The 23,921-nt window shown below is 38.1% G+C and overlaps 1 pseudogene; it reads right to left on the minus strand.

Annotated features, from left to right (window-relative positions):
• Positions 1–23,921, minus strand: part of LOC138088719 (solute carrier family 25 member 36-like) — a 97,888-nt pseudogene that overhangs the window by 69,377 nt on the left and 4,590 nt on the right.

The raw sequence follows: 23,921 nt of genomic DNA on the forward strand, positions 1-23,921 counted from the left end.
CTAGTGAACCACATTCTGTCATAAAGGCATTCCATTCTATAAATCTGTTTCTTGATATTTTTCATACAAAAAGCCAAATACATGTTAAAGAATAGTCTTATTGCCTGTCAAATTGTGTTTAATGTGAACGTGGGCAAGAATTAATATCTATCCTAAGGCAAAAATATTTTTAAATAGATTAGTTTGTCAAATACTCTCTGAGAGTATGTTGTTGTACATAATCAAAGGGAGGGTAAGAGCTCAGGGCCTGTCTGGAGAAACATACAGCAGAGATTCCCCTGAGTAGAGCATATGATGTGTGAGCTCCAGGGCACACATGACAGTCAGAGGAAAAGAGTCTAGCAACAGAGTAGATAAAATATTTACTTTAGTGAGAACTTGACTACTTCTATAAAGTTTCGTGATTAAGACAAAGACTAAGAGCAAGACTGTCTGAATTACAATTACAAGCTGGAAAGAAAATCTCCAGATTACTTCTATAGTATGCTGGTGAAATGCACTTGCATGTAGAAAAATTTTCTGATTCAAACAATTATCTATATCCATATCTATCTATCTTATCTATCTATAACAAGCATTAGATTTAGATATGAACCCAAAGGTGACAAAAAATGTGAAAAAATAATGATATAGGATCTATGAATGTGAGAAAAAGAAGAAAATATCGTATTTTAGACTCTGGTTTAATAGAACTAATAGTATTATGAGATAACTAAGGGAAATGAAAATCTGAAGGGAAGAACACACAGAAGAAATATACAAAAAATATCTTCATGATCCAGATAACCATGATGGTGTGATCACTCACCTAGAGTTAGACTTCTGGAAGGCAAAGTCAAGTGGGCCTTAGCAAGTGTTGCTATGAATAAAGCTAGGGGAGGTGATGGAATTCCAGTTGAGCTATTTCAGATCCTAAAATATGATGCTGTTAAAATGCTGCACTCGATATGCCAGCAAATGTGGAAAACTCAACAGTGGCCACAGGACTGGAAAAGGACAGTTTTCATTCCAATCTCAAAGAAAGGCAATGCCAAAGAATGTCCCAAATATCAAACAATTGCACTCACCTCTCATGCTAGGAAGTTCAGTTCAGTCACTCAGTCGTGTCCAACTCTTTGAGACCCCATGAATCGCAGCACACCAGGCCTCCCTGTCCGTCACCATCTCCCGGAGTTCACTCAGACTCACATCCATCAAGTCTGTGATGCCATCCAGCCATCTCATCCTCAGTCGTCCCCTTCTCCTCCTGCCCCCAATCCCTCCCAGCATCAGAGTCTTTTCCAATGAGTCAGCTCTTCGCATGAGATGGCCAAAGTACTGGAGCTTCAGCTTTAGCATCATTCCTTCCAAAGAAATCCCAGGGTTGATCTCCTTCAGAATGGACTGGTTGGATATCCTTGCAGTCCAAGGGACTCTCAAGAGTCTTCTCCAACACCACAGTTCAAAAAGCATCAATTCTTCAGCTCTCAGCCTTCTTCGCAGTTCAACTCTCACATCCATACATGACCACAGGAAAAACCATAGCCTTGACTAGTCACCAAAGTAATGTCTCTGCTTTTGAATATACTATCTAGGTTGGTCATAAATTTCTTCCAAGGAGTAAGCATCTTTTAATTTCATGGCTGCAGTCACCATCTGCAGTGATTTTGGAGCACAGAAAAATAAAGTCTGACACTGTTTCCACTGTTTACCCATCTATTTGCCATGAAGTGATGGGACCAGATGCCATGATCTTCGTTTTCTGAAGGTTGAGCTTTAAGCCAAGTTTTTCACTCTCCTCTTTCACTTTCATCAAGAGGCTTTTTAGTTCCTCTTCACTTTCTGCCCTAAGGGTGGTGTCATCTGCATATCTAAGGTTATTGATATTACTCCTGGTAATCTTGATTCCAGCTTGTGTTTCTTCCAACCCAGCGTTTCTCATGATGTAGTCTGCATAAAAGTTAAATTAGCAGGGTGACAATGTACAGCCTTGACGTACTCGATTTCCTATTTGGAACCAGTCTGTTGTTCCATGTCCAGTTCTAACTGTTGCTTCCTGACCTGCGTACAGATTTCTCAAGAGGCAGGTTAGGTGGTCTGGTATTCCCATCTCTTTCAGAATTTCCCATAGTTTATTGTGATCCACACAGTCAAAGGCTTTGGCATAGTCAATAAAGCAGAAATAGATGTTTTTCTAGAAAACTCTTGCTCTTTCCATGATCCAGCAGATGTTGGCCATTTGATCTCTGGTTCCTCTGCCTTTTCTAAAACCAGCTTGAACATCAGGGAGTTCACAGTTCATGTATTGCTGAAGCCTGGCTTGGAGAATTTTGAGCATTACTTTACTAGCATGTGAGATGAGGGCAATTGTGCCATAGTTTGAGCATTCTTTGGCATTGCCGTTCTTTGGGATTGGAATGAAAACTGACCTTTTCCAGTCCTGTGGCCGCTGCTGAGTTTCCCAATTTTGCTGGCATATTGAGTGTCAGCACTTTCACAGCATCGTCTTTCAGGATTTGAAACAGCTCAACTGGAATTCCATCACCTCCACTAGCTTTGTTCGTAGTGATGCTTTCTAAGGCCCACTTCACTTCACATTCCAAGATGTCTGGCTCTAGATTAGTGATCACATCATCATGATTATGTGGGTCATGGAGATCTGTTTTGTACAGTTCTTCCGTGCATTCTTGCCACCTCTTCTTAATATCTTCTGCTTCTGTTAGGTCCATAACATTTCTGTCCTTTATCGAGCATGAAATAGTCCCTTGGTATCTCTAATTTTCTTGAAGAAATCTCTAGTTTTTCCCATTCTGTTGTTTTCCTCGATTTCTTTGCATTGATCTCTGAAGAAGGCTTTCTTATCTCTTCTTGCTATTCTTTGGAACTCTGCATTCAAATGAATATATCTTTCCTTTTCTCCTTTGCTTTTTGCCTCTCTTCTTTTCACACCTATTTGTAAGGCCTCCCCAGGCAGCCATTTTTCTTTTCGCATTTCTTTTCCATGGGGATGGTCTTGATCCCTGTTTCTGGTACAATGTCACGAACCTCATTCCATAGTTCATCAGGCACTCTATCTATCAGATCTAGGCCCTTAAATCTGTTTCTCACTTCCACTGTATAATCATAAGGGATTTGATTCAGGTCATATCAGAATGGTCTAGCAGTTATTCCTACTTTCTTCAATTTGAGTCTGAATTTGGCAATAAGGAGTTCATGATCTGAGCCACAGTCAGCTCCTGGTCTTGTATTTGTTGACTGTATAGAGCTTCTCCATCTTTGGGTGCAAAGAATATAATCAATCTGATTTCGGTGTTGACCATCTGGTGATGTCCATGTGTAGAGTCTTCTCTTGTGTTTTTGGAAGAGGGTGTTTGCTATGACCTGTGCATTTTCTTGGCAAAACTCTATTAGTCTTTGCCCTGTTTCATTCCGCATTCCAAGGCCAAATTTGCCTGTTACTCCAGGTGTTTACAAGCTAATCTTCAACAGTATGTGAACGATGAACTTCCAGATGTTTAAACTGGAATAGTAAAGGCAGAGGAACCAGAGATCAAATTACCAACATCTGTTGGATCATTGGAAAAGCAAGAGAATTCCAGAAAAACAAACAAACAAACAAACAAACATCTGTTTCTGTATTATAGACTACACCAAATTCTTTGACTGTGTAGATCACAATAAACTATGGAAAATTCTTTAAGAGATGGGAATACCAGACCACCTGACCTGCCTCCTGAGAGATCTGCATGCAGGTCAAGAAGCAACAGTTAGAACCAAACATGGAACAAGACTTGTTCCAAATTGGGAAAGGAGTACAAGATGTATATCATCACCCTACTTATTTAAATTCTATGCAGAGTAGATCATGGGAAATGCCAGACTGGATGAAGCACAAGCTGGAATCAAGAAAGCTGGGAGAAATATCAATAACCTCATATGTGCAGATGACACTACCCTATTGCAGAAAATGAAGAGGAACTGAAGAGCCTGTTTATGAAAGTGAAAGAAGAGAGAGGAAAAAATTGGCTTAAAACTCAATATTCAAAAAGCTAAGATCATGGCATCTGGTCTCATCACTTTGTGGCAAATAGATGGGGAAACAATGTAAACAGTGGCAGACTTTATTTTTTTGAGCTCCCAAATCACTGCAGATGGTGACTGCAGCCATGAAATTAAATGACTCTTGCTCCTTGAAAGAAAAGCTCTGACCAACCTAGACAGCATATTAAAAAGCAGAGACATCACTTTGCCAACAACAGTCCTTATAGTCAAAAGTTTGATGTTTCCAGTAGTCGTGTATGGTGGAGAGATGGTCCATAGAGAAGGTAGAGAGATGGAGAACTAATGCTTTTGAACTGTGCTGTTGGAGAAGACTTTTGCTTGTCCTTTGGACTGCAAAGAGATTCAACCAATAAATTCTAAAGGAAATCAGTCCTGAATATTCATTGGAAGGAGTAATGCTGAAGCTGAAGCTCTAATACTTTGGCTACTTGATACAAGGAACTGACTCATTGAAAAAGACCCTGATGCTGGGAAAGATAGAAAGTGGGAGGAGAAGGGGATGACAGAGGATGAGATGGTTTGATGGCACCACCAACTTTATTGACATGAGTTTGGTAATGGACAGGCAACCTTGCATGCTGCAATCCATGAGTTCATAAAGGGTTAGAGACAAGTGAGTGATTGAACTGCTAAATGTAGGAGGACAGCTCTGAATTATACACTTAATTTTAGAGATGCCCTACTTATAATGATACTTTAGATGTATAGAATGCATTCATACATTAATGTCACTGTTATCTCTGTTTTATTGACTGTGAATGATGTAAACACAATTAACATCCATGAGTCTTTCTTGACTCTCATTATTTGAACTGTATCTCAATGAAATTCTAAAATATTTTCCCTTCTTAAGTGTGAAAAAATATTAGAGACAATTCCTATATCAGGTTAAAAAGAAAAAAAAAAAAACATAGAAAGGATTCCTCCCTATCTGGAAGGAAGAGCCCTGGGAAGAAGGCTATTCTGTTCCTCATCAGTCTCCCTTTTATATCTCCTGCATCACCCATCCTTTCAGGGGCCACCAGGAGTATTTACCAGTCAATGAGGATTATCAGACTTTACAAAGTCCTTGCCCTCATTTTCTTACCTGCTTCTGTGAAACACCAAATGGAAGCAGATTTAGTCACTACAGGTTTGCACTGGATTTTAACTACTGACACAGAAGATGAATGTCAAGTTGCTCAGTCGTGTCTGACTCTTTGCGACCCCGTGGACTGTAGCCTACCAGGCTTCTCTGTCCATGGGATTCTCCAGGCAAGAACACTGGAGTAGGTTACCATTTCCTTCTCCAGGGATCTTCCCGACCCAGGGATCAAACCCGGTTCTCCCACATTGGAGACAGACGCTTTAACCTCTGAACCACCAGGGAAGCCCAACAGCTGACACAGAAGTGAGAGGTATACTCCTGAGTCATTCTGTCCCTCTAGATTATTTCCACTTTTAAATCTTTGTTACATAGGGCAAAATATCAGTTGTTGATACAGTAATTTCATGGAGTTTATAAAACTTTCCTCACTGCTTTCATTTTAATTAAGTTGTAAAGAACTTGAAGTTTCAACATGGTGATGAGTCAGACAGTGGTAAACATGGAGCTCAAGATAGAAATATTCTATCAGGGATTAAGATTAAAAACATGGCAATGAATAATTCCATTGAACTACATTTGTATTGCCCATGGAATAGAGGAGCAGTCATAAGTGTGAGGTTAGTATATTTTTGGTAAACCAATAATGCTAGCTTTCATGTTTGGGAATTTTACACATGAGAATGCATACCAAACAACAGTGAACTTTATTTTCCCTTTATTTTGATTTGCAATTATTTCCTTAGATTTCAAATTATACTTTTGCAGTTGTATTTAATGTTGTTCATTCTACCTCCCTCTCTTGTCATCTTTCTCTATCTCCTTCTTTGTCTGATAAAATTTATGAGAATTTCTCACTTATCTTCACAGAAATTTATCTTTTAAATTCTACTCTCTCATTTTAAAAGCTCTTTTTAATATTTGCTGAGTCAGTTGGTAAGTGTCTAGCTCCCTAATTTCTGAAGGGAGGCAAACTGAGGACTTGGACAGATGATCATAGTTAACTGTAAAATCAGCAGATGCTTGCTATAACCATGATGAGACTATCTTTAATATAAATGCTGATCCAAAAAAGAAGTAAATCAATTTACTTGATAGGTATTTATTCTAAATGGAGAATGAATCTAGGGTTACAGGAGTTTGACAAGTTGTCTTACTTTAATATTCAATTCTGTATTTTATGACAATTTCTGTATTAAAGTTATAGCAATCCCAATAGCAGCACAGCAGCATGGTTGCTTATGAGTTCAACTAGTGAAATAAAATCTTCAAAATTGGAAAAAAAGTTAAATATTGATGCAATACATTTAATTTTTAATTTAAACATGTTCAAAATATTTAAACATAAAATATATGTTTAATTTGATTGAGTAGACTATAAAAAGGAATCATATCTGTTTCGTTCCTTGCCCTATCTCCATTGTCTGGCTCATATTAAGTGTTTGATAAATATTTTTGATTGATTGAATGAATGAATCATATCTTACAATAGTCTTTTCCAGATGGCTGCTGATGTCTCTATTTTCCAGGTATCTTGTTGTATATTTTTATTTCTTTCATTTCCCAAGCCAAGTAATATTTACCAAGTTTTACATTAAAAAATAGGATTAACAGTAAGGAATAACAATGCACAAAGGGGAAAAATCATAATATGTATACAATATGACTACTCCAAAAGTACATAGCATGAGGTCCTTTATAGTAACCCGTTCTAATTAAGTCTGGAGACTTGCTTACCAAGGACAACTTGCTCACCTCTCCCTTGCTTTCATTCCCAGAAAGGGCTCAGCTAAAGTCTCCAGCTCCCGGCTGGAATTTTCCAATTCTTACTCCACCTACACATATTAGAAGAATATTGTCAGAAACAGAAGTCCTTTGCAGTCTAAACACTCTTAAGATTATGGACAGAACTAGTTCCCTCTTCTCTTCCTAACAGTTTGCATTATAGTACAGGACATCTGCTTTACATTTATATAACTAGAAATCCAGGGAAAAGGAAACATTGCTCTTAAACATTAATTCACATATTTATTTTTAATAAATTTATTAATTTTAATTGGAGGCTAATTACTTTACAGTTTTGTAGTCGTTTTGCCACACATTGACATGAATCAGCCATGGGTGTATATGTGTTCCCCATCCTGAACCCCCCTCCCACCTCCCTTCCCACCCCATCCCTCTGGGTCATCCCAGTGCAGTAGCCCCGAGCACCCTGTCCCAGTGCATTGTATTTCACACATTTACTTTAATGAAATGAAAAAAATACAAGTCTTAGAAATTTGAAAAAAAGTTCTACTCCCTCTACTCATTTGAGTTTCAATTGGAGCCAGCTCATACCTGATAATTTAGGGAGGATAAATATGATGGATGGCAATTTCTCTCTCTCTCTCTTTTTTTTTTTTTTTGGCCAATTTCTTGAATTCCAATTAAATTTAGCAAAAATGGACTGAGCACCTACCATATAGATGGTTTTCAATAATGAATAAAATGCTACCAAGTAAAATGCAGTTTAGAAAAGAGGTAAATATGTCCAAATGTAGCTAAAATATAATGATTACTATACTAACGTGATGAGCAAAGTTCTGGAAGAGCAAAGAGGGAGGAGTAGTGTTCTGTTTTGGAATTTCAGGGGCTCTGGCATTGAAAATGTGTCATTTAAAGAGCCTTGAAAGAAAGTATAAAGAACTTATGAAAGGAATTTTAGTAAGCATGGAAAATTGAATACATGTGTTAACATTTTTCGTACCGCATATATACTTGGTAAAATTATAGGAATGAATTAAATGTATACCACTCCAAACAATAAGGAGAAGTGGAGAATAAACAATAGCATACATATTTTTATACCATGAGAAACACCTAAAGGAAATAGTAGAAAAAGAAAGTTAAATGACAAGGAGTACATAAGATGAGAATAAGATGAGTATGTTGTTGTTTCTCAGTCACTAAGTCATGTCAGACTATTTTCAACACCACAGACAGCAGCACACTTGGTCTCCCTGTCCCTTACCATCTCCTAGAGTTCACCCAAGTTCATGTCCATTGAATCGGTGATGTCATCCAACCATCTCATCTCTGCCACTCTCTTCTCCTTTACATTCAATTTTTCCAATGAATCAGCTCTTTGCATCAGGTGATCTCAGTATTAGAGCTTCAGCACCACTCCTTCCAGTGAATATTTAGGGTTGGTTTCCTTTAAGATTGACTAATGTCCAAGGGACTCTCAAGAGTCTTCTCCAGCATCACAATTCAAAAGCATCAATTCTTTGGCACTAAGCCTTTCTTATGGTCCAACTCTCTTATCCATACATGTCTAATGAAAAAAACATAGCTTTGACTATATGGACTTTTGTCAGCAAAGTGATGTCTCTGCTTTTTAAAATGCTGTCTAGGTTTGGCATAGCTTTCCTTTCAAGGAGTAAGTGTTTTGGAATCTAATAAAATAAAATCTGCCATTGATTCCGTTTCCTGACACCACTGCACCCGCCCTCCACCCCCCGCCACCCCCGCTACTTTATTTGCCATGAAGTGATGGGACTGGATGAGATGATCTCAGCTTTTTATTGTTGAGTTTCAAGCCAGCTTTTTTTGCTTTCCTCTTTCACCTACAGCAAGAGACACTTCGGTTCCTCTTCAGCTTTCTATCATTAGAGTGGTATCATCTAAATATCTTCAGTGGTTGATATTTCTCCCAGGCATCTAGACAGCAGCTTGTGATTCTTCCAGCTCAGCATTTCACAATGTACTCTGAATATAAGTTAAATAAGCAGGGTGACAATATACAGCCTTCTCATACTCCTTTACTAATGTTGATTCAGGCATACAGGTTTCTCAGGAGATACCTAAGGTGATCTGGTATTCCCATCTCTCTTAGAATTTTCCACATTTTTTTTTTTTTTTGTGATCCATACACTTAAGAGCTTTAGTATAGTCAATGAAGCAGAAGTAGATGTTTTTCTAGTAGATGATGGCAGAAAAGTAGAGAGGAACTAAAGAATCTCTTGATGAGGCTGAAAAATGAATTTGAAAGATGTTGGCTTAAAACTGAACTTTCAAAAACTTAGGATCATGATATCTGGTCCCTCACTTCATGGCAAATGGAAGGGGAAACAGGTATAGATTTTAATTTCTTGCAGTCACTGTGCATGGTGACTGCAACCACAAAATTAAGAGATGCTTGATCCTTGGAAGTAAAGCTATGACAAACCTAGACAGTGTATTAAAAAGCATCTTGTAGTCATGTATGGATATGAGAGTTGGACCATAAAGAAGACTGAGTGCCAAATAATTGAGGTTTTCTTTTTTGTTTTGTTTTGTTTTGTTTTTTAATGGTGCTGGAAAAGACTCTTTAGAGTCCCTTGGACACCAAGGAGATCAAACCAGTCATTCCTAATAGAAATCAACCCTGAATATTCACTAGAAGGACTGATGCTGAAGCAGAAACTCCAAAACTTGACCACCTGATGCAAAGAGTTGACTCATTGTAAAAGACCTTGATTCTGGGGAAGTTTGAGCACTGGAAGATAAAGTGACAGAGGATGAGATGGTTTGATAGCATCACTACCTCAATGGATATGAGTTAGAGCAAGCTCAGAGAAATAGTGAAGGACAAGGAAGCCTGGTGTGATGCAATTCATGTGATTTCAGAATCAGAGATGATGTAGTGACTGAAAACAACAATGGTTTTCAGAGCATTTAATCATTATAGTTTCTTTTCATGATGGTCCTACACCTTTGTAAAAGTATGGCTAGATTATTTATGGAGTTTGGTCTGCTGTGAGTTTTTAAGTGTCTTCTGCTGAGGCATGGTCAGCAGTGGCCTGCTGCAGGGACAGGGTCATTGACCACAGCAAGCTCAGGAGGCACAGAGTGTTGGCATATGTCCTCTTGCACTAGGTAGCCATTAGCCTACAATAGAGCCTGTAGTCCTACTATAGAGACTGAAGACTGGAGAACTGAGCTATCTCAGGCCAAATAAATTAATGGGGAGTGAACAGAGTCCCATCCAACCACAGAAAATTGGATTAAAGGTTTACTGAGCATGACCCTGCCCACCAGAGCAAGTCTTGGTTTTCCCCACAGCCAATCCCTTTCATCAAGAAGCTTGCACAAGCCTCTTAACCTCATCCATTACAGGACAGGCAGAAGAAGCAGAACTACAATACCGTGAGCTCCAGAACAAAACACACAATCTCAGAGAACTAACCAAACTGATGACATGGATCACAGACTTGTGTAACTTGATGAACCTACGGGCATTGACATTCTGGGCCACCCAAGATGGATGGGTAATGGTGGAGAGTTCTCATAGAAGATGGTCCACTGGAGAAGGGAATTGTGGCCACTTCAGTTTTCTTGCCTTGAGAACTCCAAGAAACGTATAAAAAAGTAGAAACATATGATACTGGAAGATGACCCCTCCAGGTAGGTAGGTGTCCGATATGCTACTGGGGAAGAGCAGAGATATAACTTCATACAGAATTAAGAGGCTGAACCAAAGCAGAAACCACACCCAGTTGTGAATGTGTCTAGTATTTTCCCAGTGTTTCAGAGGGTAACAAATCCACTGCAATACAGGAGATACAGGAGATGTGCCTTTGATCCCTATGTGGGGAAGATCCCATTGAGGAGAAAATTGCAACCCACTTCAGAATTCTTGCCTGAAAAATTCCATGGGCAGGGGGTCCTGCTGGATCCTACAGTCCATGGAGTCACAGAAGTTGGACGTGACTGAGTGACTAAGCACTAGTGGTGAGAGTAAAGTGCTATACTGTAAAGAATAATATTGCATAGGAACATGGAATGTTTGGTCCATGAAACAAGGTAAGTTGTAAGTGATCAAACAGGAGATGGCAAGAGGAAACATTGATATTTTAGGAATCAGTGAACTAAAATTTACTGAATGGGAAAATTAAATTCAGATGGCCACTATATCTGCTACTATGGAAAAAATTCCCTTAGAAAAAATGGAGTAGCTCTCATAGTCAACAAAAGAGCCCAAAACACAGTACTTGGGTGCAGTCTTAAAAATGACAAGGTGATATTTTTTTCATTTCCAAGGCAAATCATTCAACATCACAGTAATCCAAGTCTATGCCCCATCAACTAATGTTGAAGAGGAGGAAGTTGAGTGATTCTATGAAGAATTACAAGACTTTTTAGAACTAACACACACACACACACACACACACACACACACACACACAGATGTCTTTTTTTTTTTTTTTAATCATATTTAAAAGTAAAACTAGGAAGTCAAAAGATACCTGGAGTAACAGGTGAGTTTGGCCTTGGAGTACAAAATGAAGCAGGGCAAAGGCTAACAGAGTTTTGTCAGAAGAACACACTGGTCATAGCAAACACTCTCTTCCAACAATGCAAGAGATGACCACATATGGGCATCTCCAGCTGGTCAATACCAAAATCAGATTGATTTCATTTTCTGCAGTTGAAGATGGAGAAGTTGTATACAGTCAGAACAAGATCCAGAGCTGACTGTGGCTAGGATCATCAGTTCCTTATTGCAAAATATAGACTGAAATTCAAGAAAGTGAGGAAAATCAATGACCTAAATCAAATCCCTTATGATTATACAGTCAAAGTGACAGATAGATTCAAGGGATTAAATCTGATACACAGAGTGCCTGAAGAACTATGGATGGAGGTTTGGGACATTGTACAGGATGTGGTGATCAAGACCATTCCCAAGAAAAATAAATGCAAAAGCAAAATGGTTCTCTGAGGAGGCCTTACAATAGGGGTGAAAAGAGGAGAAGCAAAAGGCAAAGGAGAAAAACAAAGATATATCCATTTGAATGCAGAGTTCCAAAGACAGCAAGGAGAAATAAGAAAGCCTTCCTCAGTGAGCAATGCAAAGAAATAGAGGAAAATAATAGAGTGGGAAAGACTAGAGATCTCGACCAGAAAATTAGAGATACCAAGGGAACATTTCATGTAAAGATGGACACAATAAAGGACAGAAATGGTATGGACCTAATAGAAGCAAAATATATTAAGATGTGGAAAGAATACACAGAACTGTACAAAAAAGATCTTCATGACACAGATAATCACGGTGGTATGATCACTCAACCTGGAGACAGATATTCTGGAATGTGAAGTCAAATGCACCTTAGGAAGCATCACTATGAAAAAATGTTAATGGAATTAACTTTTAAAAGGTGATGGAATTCCAGTTGAGCTATTTCAAATCCTGAAAGATGATGCTGTGAAAGTGCTGCACTCAATATGCCAGCAAATTTAGAAAACTCAGCAGTGGTCACATGAATGGGAAAGGTGAATTTTCATCCCAATCTCAAAGAAAGGCAATGCCAAAGAATGCTCAAACTACCACACAATTGCACTCACCTCATATTATAGCAAAGTAATGCACAAAATCCTCTAAGGCATGCTTCAACAGAACGTGAATCGTGAAATTCCAGATGTTCAAGCTGTATTTAGAAAAGGCAGAGGAACCAGAGATCAAATCACCACTATCCGCTGGGTCATCAAAACAGCAAGAGAGTTCCAGAAAAAAATATCTACTTCTGCTTCATTGAGTGTCATAGCCTTTAACTATATAGATCACAACAAACTGGAAAATTCTGAAAGAGATGGGGATACCAGACCACCTGACCTGCCTCCTGAGAAATCTGTATGCAGGTCAAGAAGCAACAGTTAGAACTGGACATGGAATAGCAGACTGGGTCCAAATCAGGAAAAGAATATGAAAAGGTTGTATATTGCCACCCTGCTTATTTAACTTATATGCAGAGCACATCATGAGAAATGCTGGACTGGATAAAGCATAAGTTGGAATCAACATTGCCTGGAGAAATATCAATAACTTCAGATATGCAGAAGACACCACCCTTATGGCAGAAAATGAAGATTGGGAATAGATTGGAAAAAGTATTAGACTTTATTTTTTGAGCACTCCAAATCACTGCAGCTGGTGACTGCAGCCATGAAATTAAAAGACACTTACTCCTTGTAAGAAAATTCATTACCAACCTAGATAGCATATTAAAAATACTATGGTTTTCTCAGTAGTCCTGTATGGATGTGAGAGTTGGATTATAAAGATAGCTTGGTGCTGAAGAATTGATGTTGGAAAAGACTCTTGAGATTCCCTTGGACAACAAGGAGAACCAACCAGTCCATCCTAAAGGAAATCAGTCCTGAATATTCATCGGAAGGACTGATACTGAAGTGAAACTCCAATACATTGGCCAGCTGATGTGAAAGTATGAGTCTGGGAGAGGGCTTATTTGAAGAGACCCTGATTCCAGGAAAGATTTAAGGTGTGAGGAGAAGGGGACAACAGAGGATGAGATGGTTGGATGGCATCACTGACTCAGTGGACATGAGTTTGAGTAAACTCTGGGAGTTGGTGATGGACATGGAGGCCTGGTGTGCTACAGTCCATGTTGTTGCAAAGTGTCAGACAGGACTGAATGACTGAACTGAACTGAAATTGCAGGAAGTGCCTAAAAACTAGCAAGCTTCTTGATGAAGATGAAAGAGCAGAGTAAAAAAGCTGGTTTAAAATAAACGTTCAAAATACTAAGATCATGGCTTTCAGTTCCATCATTTCATAGAAAATAGATGGGAAAAATGGTAACCACCATAGCCTTCTATTTTTGATGCCCCAGAATCACTCTGGACAGTGCTTGCAGACATGAACTTAAAAGACACTTGCTCCTTGGAAGGAAAGTTATGACAAACCTAGACAGCATATTAAAAAGTAGAGACAAAAAAAAAAAAAATGTAGAGACATCACCTTGCCTCAAAAGTCTGCATAGTTAAAATCGTGTGTTTCCTGTAATTATGTATGGATAAGAGAGTTGGACCTTAAGGCTGGGGGCCAAATAATTAATGTTTTCGAACTATGGTGCTGGGGGAGACTCATGAATGTCCCTTTGATAACAAGACAATCATACCAATCAATCCTAAGTGAAGTCAACACTGAATATTCATTGGAAGGACGGATGCAGAAGCTGAAGTTCCAGTACTTTGGCATCCTGATGAGAAGAGCTGAATTCTTGGAAAAGACTTGATGCTGGGAAGAGTGCAGGAGGAGAAATGATCAACAGAGGATTAGATGGTTGGATGGCATCACCGACTCAACGGACATGAGTTTGGTCGATTACTGGGGGATATTGAAATACAGGGAAGGCTCACATGCTGCAATTCTTGAGATGCAAGAGTCAGACATTACTGAAGAGCTGAAAAACAATAGCAATCTGTTGTGAACTGAATTATTTTCTCTGGTGTGTCTCTATTTGGTTATAATAGGAATGCTATGCATTCTTACTAAGTCTATTTTCTTTTTCACTTGATTGCTTTAATTTTTTTTGTTTTCAATAATGAATTACAATTGATTTTACTTTGCTTTTCAACTTTATCTTTAACATGCATATATTATATTCATGTTCATGAGATTCTCCAGGCAAGAATACTGGAATTATTTGTCATGCCCTCCTCCAGGGGATCTTCCTCACCTAGAGATTGAATCATCCTTTCTAACGTTCCTTGCATTGGCAGGCAGATTCTTGACCACTAGTGCTACCTGGGAAGCCCCTGATATCTATATCCAATAAAACAAAACCAAAAGTGCGTGGAGTTCTTTAATTAACTTTGCTATTTGATGAGTCAGTGGCTCTCCTTATTCTGACATTTTGTTAACCACAGGTCAGATAGGCCTTCTCCAAAAAGTGACAATAAATTTATAATTTACAACAATGATAAATTATATTTGACTGGAAAATACCTATTCCACTCAGAATTCCAGTTACATTTCTTTTCAGGTAGACACCCAGTAGTAAAGCAGGGCAATAAGAGTACTCTTAACCCAAGATATGAGAAAAAGTCATGTAGTATTTCTTTCTTTGGTATGAAAATAACTTTAAGACTGATAGATAGATATATAAGAAAAAGTTGTATGAAAGAGAAAAATCAAGTTAAAACTAACTAACAAACAAAATAGCAAGAACAGTGGGTCAGTAGGAAGCAAAATATTTATTGTAACTGTTCACAGGGAAAGTCAAGAAGATATTTCAACCACAAGAGAATAATAGATTTCTATAAAAGGAAAATAATATTAAAGGAGCTATGAATTAAAAACATAATGGTCAACATAATAATTCGAAATCAAGATAATATGAAGTGAAAATAGTTTTCATAATGAAGAGAAAAGGCTGTACAATATAGAAAAAATTAAAGAGAGAGTGGAGTGATATAGAGGTCATGTCTATCAATAGTAGTTCTTGGAAGGGATTATTGAGGAGACCAAAATCATTATGGAGAACATATCAGTACAGTAGAATGAAGTAGGCAAATGGTTATGAAGTAAACAATGTTCATACAATCATAAAAATGATAAACAATGTTTACATATATTCATTTTTATTTTATTTATTTTTTAGACATAATTTGTATATAGAATATATGTTCAGAACTTAAATGTAATCATATGAGTTTTGAAGAAAATGTATACAAGCAGGTACCCACAACCCTGTCACGTTGTAGAATATTCTCATTGTTGTAAATAATTTCCAGGTGCTTTTCCCTAGCAGTACATAATCCCAGTCAAAAACAAACTGTTTGGATTTCTGGTGTCATTTATATCATTACTTGAGGTGGACCTTTACATAAGAGCTATCACACAATATGTACCCTTCTGTGCCTTTACTCAACAAAATATTTTTGAGATTCTTAAATGTTGTTGTTAAGTTGTCAAGTTCTGTCTGACACTTCGTGGCCCCATGGACTGCAGGGCTCCAAGCCTCCCTGTCACTCGCTATCTCCTGGTGTTTGCCCAAGATCATGTCTACTGAATCAGGGATGCCATCCAACCATCTCATCCTCTGTTGCTCTCTTCTCCTTCTGGCTTGAAATTTTCCCCAACCATGGGAGATCTTCCAATGAGTCGGGTGACCAAAATATTAGAGCTTCAGCATCAGTCCTTCCAATGAATATTCAGGACTGATTTCTTTTAAGACTTACTGGTTTGATCTCTTTGCTGTCCAAGGGACTCTCAAGAGTCTTCTTCAGCATCATAGTTTGAAAGCATCAATTCTTCAGTGCTCAGCATTCCTTAAAGTCCAACTCTCACATTCATACATGACTACCGGAAATACTTGACTATACAGCGTATACATGACATACATCATGGTATTATTAGTTTCTTTTCTTTGTCATATAGTATTCCAGTGAATGATACACAAAAATCTGTTTGATAATCTACCTCTTGATGGAAATTTAGGATGCTTTAAGTTTTGTGTAACAGTGTATAAATCTTCCACAATTATTCATGATATATATTTTGCTGGCTTGTTCGACTCTTTTTTTCAGGATATAGGTTCTCAGGATTATTTCTCTTGATAAATAATTAAGATTAAAATTTAGGAAGTATTAATAGTATGAATGTGCTTAATTTACAGAAACCTCTAAAATTCTTTTTCAGTATGAAAGGCAAAATGATAAGTTACTGAAAGAGGAACTCCCCAGTTCAGTAGTGCCCAATATGCTACTGGAGATCAGTGGAGAAACAACTCCAGAAAGAATGAAGGGATGGGGCCAAAGCAAAAACAATACCCAGCTGTGGATGTGACTGGTGATAGAAGCAAGGTCCGATGCTGTAAAGAGGAATATTTCATAGGAACCTGGAATGTCAGGTCCACGAAGCAAGGCAAATTGGAAGTGGTCAGACAAGAGATTACAAGAGTGAACATCAACATTCTAGGAATCAGCGAAATAAAATGGACTGGAATGGGTGACTTTAACTCAGATGACCATTATATCTACTACTGTGGGCAGGAATCCCTCAGAAGAAATAGACTAGCGATCATGGTCAACAAAAGAGTCCGAAATGCACTACTTGGATGCAATCTCAAAAACGACAGAATGATCTCTGTTCGTTTCCAAGGCAAACCATTCAATATCACGATAATCCAAGTCTATGCCTTAACCAGTAATGCTGAAGAAGCTGAAGTTGAACAGTTCTATGAAACCCTACAAGACCTTTCAGAACTAACACCCAAAAAGGATGTCCTTTTCATTATAGGGGACTGGAATGCAAAAATAGGAAGTCAAGAAACACTTGGAGAAATAGGCAAATTTGGCCTTGGAATGCAGAATGAAGCAAGGCAAAGACTAATAGAGTTTTGCGAAGAAAATGCACTGGTCATGGCAAACACCTTCTTCCAAAAACACAAGAGAAGACTCTACAGATGGACTTCAGCACAGGGTCAACGCCGATATCAGATTGATTATATTCTTTGCACCCAAAGATGGAAGCTCTGTAGAGTCAACAAAAACAAGACCAGGAGCTGCCTGTGTCTCAGAACATGAACTCCTTATTACCAAATTCAGACTTAAACTGAAGAAAGTAGGGAAAACCGCCAGAAAATTCAGGTATGACCTAAATGAAATCCTTTAAGATTTTACAGTGGAAGTGAGAAGTAGATTTAAGAGCCTAGATCTGATAGATAGAGTGCCTGAAACTGTGGAATGAGGTTCGTGACATTGTACAGGAGACAGGGATGAAGACCATCCCCATGGAAAAGAAATGCAAAAAAGCAAAATGGCTGTCTGGGGAGGCCTTACAAATAGGTTTGAAAAGGAGAGAGGTAAAAAACAAATGAGAAAAGGGAAGATATAAGCATCTGAATGCAGATATCCAAAGAATATCAAGAAGAGATAAGAAAGCCTTCTTCAGCGATCAATGCAAATAAATAGAGGAAAAGAACAGAATGGGAAAGGCTAGAGATCTCTTCAAAAACATTAGAGATACAAAGGGAACATTTCATGCAAAGATGGGCTCGATAAAGGACAGAAATGGTCTGGACCTAACAGAAGCAGAAGATATTAAGAAGAGGTGGCAAGAATACACGGAAGAACTGTACAAAAAAGAGCTTAATCACCAGAGATAATCACCATGGTGTGATCACTCATCTAGAGCCAGGCATTCTGGAATGTGAACTCAAATGAGCTTTAGAAAGCATCACTACAAACAAAGCTAGTGGAAGTGATGGAATTCCAGTTGAGCTCTTTCAAATCCTGAAAGACGATGCTGTGAAAATGCTGCACTCAATATGCCAGCACATTTGGAAAACTCAGCAGTGGCCACAGGACTGGAAAAGGTCAGTTTTCATTCCAATCCCAAAGAAAGGCAATGCCAAAGAATCTCAAACTACCACACAATTGTACTCTTTTCACATGATAGTAGAGTTATGCTCAAAATTCTCCAAGCCATGCTTCAGCAATATGTGAACCATGAACTTCAAGATGTTCCAACTGGTTTTAGAAAAGGCAGAGGAACCAGAGATCAAATTGCCAACATCTGCTGGATCATGGAAAAAACAAGAAAGTTTCAGAAAAACACATATTTCTGCCAAAGTCTTTGACTATGTGGATCACAATAAACTGTGGAAAATTCTGAGAGAGATGGGAATAATAGACCGCCTGACCTGCCTCTTGAGAAACCTATATGCAGGTCAGGAAGCAACAGTTAGAACTGGACATGGAACAACAGACTGGTTCCAAATAGGAAAAGGAGTACGTAAAGGCTGTACATCGTCACCCTGCTTATTTAACTTATATGCAGAGTACATCATGAGAAACGCTGGACTGGAAGAAACATAAGCTTGAGGACTGCTTGGAGAAATATAAATAACCTCAGATATGCAGACAACACCATCCTTATGGCAGAAAGTGTAGAGGAACTAAAAAGCCTCTTGATGAAAGTGAAAGTGGAGAGTGAAAAAGTTGCCTTAAAACTCAACATTCAGAAGATGAAGATCTTGGCATCCGGTCCCATCATTTCATGGGAAATAGATGGGAACAGTGGATACAGTGTCAGACTTTATTTTTCTGGGCTCCAAAATCACTGCAGATGGTGATTGCAGCTATGAAATTAAAAGACACTTACTCCTTGGAAGAAAAGTTATTACCAATCTAGACAGCATATTGATAAGCAGAGACATTACTTTGCTAACAAAGGTCCATCTAGTCAAGGCTATGGTTTTTCCTGTGGTCATGTATGGATGTGAGTTGGACTGTGAAGAAGGCTGAGCGCCAAAGTATTGATCCTTTTGTACAGTGGTATTGGAGAAGACTCTTGAGAGTCCCTTGAATTGCAAGGAGATCCAACCAATCCATTCTGAAGGAGATCATGCGATGAGTTGACTCATTGGAAAAGACTCTGATGATGGGAGGGATTGGGGGCAGGGGGAGAAGGATACGACAGAGAATGAGATGGCTGGATGGCATCACTGACTCGATGGATGTGAGTCTGAGAGAACTCCGGAGTTGATGATGGACAGGGAGGCCTGGCGTGCTGCAATTCAGGGGATTGCAGAGTCGGACATGACTGAGCAACTGAACTCAACTGAAAAAATTTGTTGAGGTCTGTGTTATTCCTCAGCAACCTTGAATTGTCAGATTTTTAAAAACCTTTTTGAAGGAAAGAATGATATATCCTAGGGTTTATTTTCATTTTCATTATAGCAAATATAAATTAGTCATATAATCTTATATCAGTTCAGTTAGTTCGCTCAGTCATGTCTGACTCTTTGCGACCCCATGAATCGAAGCATGCCAGGCTTCCCTGTCCATCACCAGCTCCTAGAATACACCCAAACTCATGTGCATCGAGTCAGTGATGCCATCCAGCCATCTCATTCTCTGTCGTATCCTTCTCCCCCTGCCCCTAATACCTCCCATCATCAGAGTCTTTTCCAATGAGTCAACTCTTCACATGAGGTGGCCAAAGTATTGGAGTTTCACCCTCAGCATCAGTCCTTCCAATGAACACTTAGGACTGATCTCATTTAGGATGAACTGGTTGGATCTCTTTGCAGTCCAAGGGACTCTCAAGGCTCTTCTCCAGCACCACAGTTCAAAAGCATCAATTCTTTGGCGCTCAGCTTTCTTCACAGTCCAACTCTCACATCCATACATGCCTACTGGAAAAACCGTCGTCTTGACTAGATGGATCATTTTTGGCAAAAAGTAATATCTCTGCTTTTTAATATGCTATGAAGGTTGGTCATAACTTGCCTTCCAAAGAGTAAGAGTCTTTTAATTTCATGGCTGCAGTCACCATCTGCAGTGATTTTGGAACAACAACAAAAAAAAACAAAGTCTGACACTGTTTCCACTGTTTTCCCATCTATTTCCCATGAAGTGATGAGACCAGGTGCCATAATTTTAGTTTTCTGAATGTTGAGCTTTAAGCCAACTTTTTCACTCTCCACTTTCACTTTCATCAAGAGGCTCTTTAGTTCTTCTTCACTTTCTGACATAAGAGTGGTGTCATCTGCATTTCTGAGGTTATTGATATTTCTCCCGGCAATCTTGATTCCAGCTTGTGCTTCCTCTAGCCCAGCGTTTCGCATGATGTACTCCGCGTTTAAGTTAAATAAGCAGGGTGACAATTTACAGCCTTAACCTACTACTTTTCCTATTTGGAACCAGTCTGTTGTTCCATGTCCAGTTCTAACTGTTGCTTCCTGACCTGTATGTAGATTTCTCAAGAGGCAGGTCAGGTGGTCTGGTATTCCCATCTCTTTCAAAGTTTTCCACAGTTTATTGTGATGCACATAGTCAAAGGCTTTGGCATAGTCAATAAAGCAGAAATAAATGTTTTTCTGGAACTCTCTTGCCTTTTTGATGATCCAACAGATGGTGGCAATTTGATCTCTGGTTCTACTCCTTTGTCTAAAACCAGATTGAACATCTGAAATTCCACATTTCACCTATTGCTGAAGCCTGACTTGGAGAATATTGAGCATTACTTTACTAGCATGTGAAATGAGTACAATTGTGCGGTAGTTTGAGCATTCTTTGACATTGCCTTTCTTTGGGATTGGAATGAAAACTGATCTTTTCCAGTCCTGTGGCTACTGCTGAGTTTTCCAAATTTGCTGGCATATTGAATGCAGCACTTTCACAGCATCAAAATTCAGGATTTGAAGTAGCTCAACTGAAATTCGATCACCTCCACTAGCTTTGTTCACTAGCTTTGTTCGTAGTGATGCTTTCTAAGCCCACTTGACTTGATATTCCTGGATTTCTGGCTCTAAATGAGTGAACACACCATCGTGATTACCTACATCATGATGATCCATTTTGTACAGTTCTTCTTTGTATTTTTGCCACCTCATCTTAATATCTTCTGCTTCTGTTAGGTCCATACTATTTCTGTCCTTTATCGAGCCCATCTTTGCATGAAATAGTCCCTTGCTATTTCTGTGATTATGATTTCAGTGTCTCTGCCCTCTGATGCCCTCTCGCAATACCTACAGTCTTACTTGGGTTTCTCTTACCTTGGTCGTGGGATATCTCTTCACGGCTCTCCAGCAAAGCACAGCCACTGCTCCTTAGCTTGGATGAGGTCTTCCCTCCTGACCTTGAAAGTGGAGTAGCTCTTCTCAGCCCTCTTGCGCCCGCGTAGCCACCACTCCTTGGACGTGTTGTTACTCCTCTCGGCCGCCGCCCCTGATATATGATACGATTTAATATTATATAACCTCATCTGAAGAATGATCCTAGCAAAGGCAAATATAATTTTTTTCTCATTCCATTAGCTGACACAAAATAACAGATTTTTGTTTTTTCATGTTTTCATAGACTTATTGGTCACTTGAATGTCTTTTTCTGTGAATTGTCTGTGCAATATTTTGCCCATATTTTTGTATGCTTTTTTTGTAATTTATTATTGAAATGCCAAAGAAGATAAATAAATGGATAATACATAGATAAATTTAAACATTCAAATTTTGGGGCGTAAATTATCCTTGTCAACTCTACTATTGTAAATTTATTCTCCTAGACTATGGCTTCTCTATTCACTGTGTTTATAATAATGTTTAGCATAAATTGTGAATTTAGATGAAGTTTATTGTACTTGGTAAAAAAACATTATTTCTCTAATTTATCAATGAATTCAATTTGTAAATACTTCTAAATATTTTGCACTGATTTTTATAACCATATTAAATTTTCTTTTACATGAAAATGATGTGTTTTCTGGCTTGGTATCAAGATTTAACTGACTTCATAGAATTAGTTAGTAATTGTTTAATACAAATTTTTTTTTGAAAAAGATTGTGTAATACTGACATTTTTTCTTCAATAAATGATTGAAGTAATTAACAGTAAATTATCTGGGTATAGAGTGAATGAAAGTGTGTGTGTTTGAGTGTACCTATGTGCAGTATATGTATATGTGTGAGGAGTTAAGATTTTTAGTGAATTTTATCATATCTAATAGGTTTAGGTTTGTTTTTTTTTTTTAATTTTGTTGTCGTCTTTTAAATCCTGTGTCATAAATATTCTATTTCATCTAAGTTTCAAATTGGTTACCATATTTATCATATACTGCTATTATTAATGTAATAATTCTAGGTCATGTGGTGAAATCTCCTTTCCTATTCTTAATCAGGTAATTTATAATTCTCTTTTTCCTTGATTTTTTTCTTATGTGCTTATCAATTTCATCATAATTTTAAAAACTAGTTCTCAATTTTGTTGATATTCTCTGCTATTTGTTCATTTACTATTTCTAATAGTTTTTTTTTTAATTGAAAGAAAATTCCTTTATAGAATTTTGTGGTTTTCTGTCAAACCTCAACATGAATCAGTGATAGGTAATCATATATCTCATTTCTTAACCTCCCTCCCATCTCCCTCCCCATCCCACCCTTCCAGGTGGATACAGAGTCTTTTTGAGTTTCCTAAGACATACAGAAAATTCCCATTGGCTATCTATTTTACATATGGTAATGTAAGTTTCCACATTACTCTCTGCATACATCTCACCCACTCCTCCCTTCTCCCCAAGTCCAAAAGTCTATTCTCTATGTCTGTTTCTTCAGTGCTGCCCTGCAAATAATTTATTCAGTGCCATTTTTTCTAGATTTCACATATATGCATTAGTATACGTATTTGTTTTTCTCTTTCTGACTTACTTTACTCTGGATAATAGGCTCTAGGCTCACCACCTCATTAGAACTGACTCAAATATGTCCCTTTTTATGGCTGAGCAGTATTCCATTGTGTATATGCACCACACATTCCTTATTAATTCATCTGTCAATTGACATCTAGGTTGCTTCCATGTCTTAGCATTGCAAATAGTGCTGCAACGAACAATGGGATACAGATGTCTTTTTCAATTTTGGTTTCCTCAGGGTATATGCCTAGGAGTGGGACTGCTGGGTCATATGGTGGTTTTATTTCTAGTTTTTTAAACAATCTCCATACTATCTTCTATAATGGCTGTATCAATTTACATTGCCACCAACAGCGAAAGAGTGTTCCAGCACTTATTGTTTGTAGACTTTTTGATGATGGCCATTTTGACTGGTGTGAGGTGATATCTCATTGAGGTTTTGATTTGCATTTCTCTAATAATGAGTGATGTTGAATATCTTTTCATGTGTTTGTTAGCCATCTGTATGTATTTTTCAGAAATGTCTTTTTAGGTCTTTTTCCCCATATTTTGATTAGGTTGTTTGTTTTTCTGGTATTGAATTGTATGAGCTTCTTGTATGTTTTTAAAATTAATCTTATATCAGTTGTTTCATTTGCCACTACTTTCTCCCATTCTGAGGGTTGTCTTTTCACCTCACTTATAATTTCTTTTGCTGTGCAATAGCTTTTAAGTTTAATCAGGCTCCACATGTTTAATTATTTTTTCCCCCACTATTCTAGGAGGTGAGTCATAGAGGATCTTGCTTTGATTTATGTCGTCAAGTGTTCTGTCTATGTTTTCCTCTAAGAGCTTTAT

Source organism: Capricornis sumatraensis, chromosome 11 (assembly GCF_032405125.1).
Source record: "Capricornis sumatraensis isolate serow.1 chromosome 11, serow.2, whole genome shotgun sequence".
Taxonomy (NCBI): domain Eukaryota; kingdom Metazoa; phylum Chordata; class Mammalia; order Artiodactyla; family Bovidae; genus Capricornis; species Capricornis sumatraensis.